We start from the raw sequence: 3,125 nt of genomic DNA, 5'->3' as shown, positions 1-3,125 counted from the left end.
GACACTGAGGGTTGCGATCCGTTGCCGGGCACGAAAAAAGACAAAAAAAAAAGGAAAAAAAAAAAAGAAAAGAAAAAGTCTATTCAGCTTCTTTGCCCATTTCTTAATTGGATTTTTTTTTTTTCCTGTGAAGTTGTTTGAGTTCCTTGTATATTGTTGCTGTTAATCCCTTTGTCTGATGTATAGTTCACAAATATTTTCTCCCATTCTATAGGTTGTTTTTCTGCTCTGTTGATTGTTTAGTTTGCTGTGCAGAAGATTTTTAGTTTGATACAGTCCCACTCGTTTATTTTTTCTTTTATTATTTGTGATTTTGGGGTCTTATTCATAAAGTCTTTGCCCAGTCCTCCTTCTAAGTGCTTCCCCTATGTTTTCTTTTAGTATAGCTTTATCGTTTCGAGTCTAATGCTTAAGTCTTTAGTCCATTTTGAGTTGATTTTGGTAAATGGTGAGAGGTACAAGTCTAGTTTTATTCTGCATATGGACATCCATTTTTCCCAGCACCATTTATTGAAAAGGCAATTTTTCCCCCAGTGTATGTTCTTGTTGCCTTTGTCAAAGATCAGCTGGCTGTAAGCATGTGGGTTGATTTCGACGTTCTTTATTCTGTGCTTTTGGTCCGAATGTCTGTTTTTTTTTTTTTTTTGGTCTTTTGTCTTTTTCCATGTCCGGCAATGGGATCGCAACCCTCGGTGTTGCTCCCGCGCCTCGCTCAGCCAGTGATCGGGAACCGGTCTGTACGTGGGATCCGAACCCTCGGGCGGGAGCGCCGCTGCGCTTCCCAAGCGGCGCACTATCCAGTGCGCCACCGGGCCGGCCCGAATGTCTGTTTTTATGCGAGTACCATGCTATGTTGGTTACTATAGCTTTGTAGTATAATTTCAATGCGTAGTTTTATGCCTCTGCCTTTATGTATTTATTTTTTAGCTCAGGATTGCTTTGGCTGTTTTTGGTCTTTTGTTGTTCCGTGTGAATGTTAGGCTTGTTTTTTCTATTTCTGTGAAGAATGTCATTGGTATTTTGATGGGGATTGCGTTCCATCTGTAGATAGCTTTGGGTAGTACAGAGATTTTCATATTAATTCTTTCAGTCCAAGAGCATGGAATGTCTTGCCACCTTTCTGTGTCCTCTTTAATTTCTTTCAGTAGTGTTTCGTAGTTCTCATTTTAGAGATCTTTCACCTCCTTGGTTAAATTGACTCCCGGGTATTTTTTTTGGTAACTATCATAAATGGACTTGCTTTTTTGATTCCTCTTTCTACTATTTCATTATTGGAGTATAAAAATGCTACTGTTTTTTTGTGTTGATTTTGTATCTTGTGACATTACTGAAATTGTCAGCTCTAAGAGGTTTTTAGTAGAGTATTTGGGTTTTTCTATATATAAGATCATGTCATCTGCAAACAGGGACAGTTTGACTTCTTCTTTTCCAATCTGGATGCCCTTTTTTTCTTTCTCTTGTCTGATTGCTCTGGCTAGTACTTCCAATACTATGTTAAATGGAAGTGGTGAGAGTGGGCATCCTTGTCTTCTTCCTGTTCAGGATAATATTGACAGTGGGTTTGTCATGTATGGCTTTTATCGTGTTGAGATACTTTCCTTCTTTACTTAATTTGCTGAGTGTCTTTATCATGAAGTGATGTTGAATTTTGTTGAATGCCTTCTCTGTGTCTATTGAGATAGTCATATGGTTTTTTTCCCTGATTTTGTTGAGGTGGTGTATCACATTTACTGACTTGTGTGTGTTGAACCATCCTCACATCCCTGGAATGAATCCTGCTTGATTGTGGTGTGTAAGTTTTTTGATGTGTTGCTGTATTTTGCTTTATTTATTTATTTATTCTTTCTCTTTTTTTGTGTTGGTGTATTTTGATTGTTAATAATTTGTTGAAGATTTTTTTTTCCTTTTTGTCTTTTTTACTGACCGGTAGGGATCACAACCCTCGGTGTCGCGCCCGTACCGGGGACTGGCAACGGGATCTCAACCCTCGGTGTTGCGCCCGTGCCGCGCTCAGCCAGTGAGCGGGAACCGGTCACCACATGGGATCCGAACCCTCGGCGGGAGCCACCAGGCCAGCCCTTTGTTGAAGATTTTTGTGTCTATGTTCATCAAAAATATTGGCCTGTAGTTTTCTTTTTTTGTTTGTGTCTTTGTTTGGTTTTGGTATCAGGGTGATGCTGGCCTCACAACATGAGTTTGGGGGCTGGCCCGTGGCTCACTTGGGAGAGTGTGGTGCTGAAAACACCAAAGCCACGGGTTCGGATCCTATATAGGGGTGGCTGGTTGGCTCACTGGCTGAGTGTGGTGCTGACAACACCAAACAAGGATTGAGATCCGCTTATTGGTCATCTTTAAATTAAAAAAAAAAAAAAAGTTTGGGAGAGTGGGTTCTGTTTCAACTTTTTGGACTAGTTTGAAGAGAATTGGAATTAATTTCTCTTTAAAGGTTTGGTAGGATTCAGCAGTAAAGCCATCCAGTCCTGGGCTTTTCTTCGTTGGGAGACTGCTGATTACTGCTTCAATCTGGTTGCTTGTTACTGGTCTGTTCAGGCCTTTTATTTCTTCTTGGTTCGGTCTTGGTAGTTTGTATGTGTCCAGAAATTTATCCGTTTCCTCCAGGTTTTCATATTCGCTGGCATATAGTTGTTTATAGTTGTCTCTAATGATTCTTTGTATTTCTGTGGTATTGGTTATAATGTCTCCTTTTTCATTTCTGATATTTGTTATTTGAGTGTTCACTCTCTCTCTCTCTCTTTTTTTTTAACCTATCTAATTTATCATCTCAAAAAACTAACTTTTTGTTTCATTAATCTTTTGTGTTAGTTCTTGGGTCTCTATTTCATTTAGTTCTGCTCTGATCTTAATTATTTCCTTCCATCTCCTACTTTTAGGATTGGATTGTTCTTGTTTTTCTAGCTCTTTGAGGTGTAGTGTTAGGTTGTTTATTTGAAATTTTGCTATTCTTTTGATGTAAACATTTGTTGTGATAAACTTTCTTAGTAGTGCTTTTGCAGTATTCCATAGGTTTTGGTAAGGTGTGTCTTTATTTTTGTTAGTTTCAAGAATTTTTTTTTTTTTTTATTTTAAAGATGACCGGTAAGGGGATCTTAACCCTTGACTTGGTG

Source organism: Galeopterus variegatus, unplaced genomic scaffold, assembly GCF_000696425.1.
Source record: "Galeopterus variegatus unplaced genomic scaffold, G_variegatus-3.0.2 Scaffold14507, whole genome shotgun sequence".
In the NCBI taxonomy this organism is placed as follows: Eukaryota; Metazoa; Chordata; class Mammalia; order Dermoptera; family Cynocephalidae; genus Galeopterus; species Galeopterus variegatus.
This window is presented reverse-complemented; position numbering follows the sequence as displayed.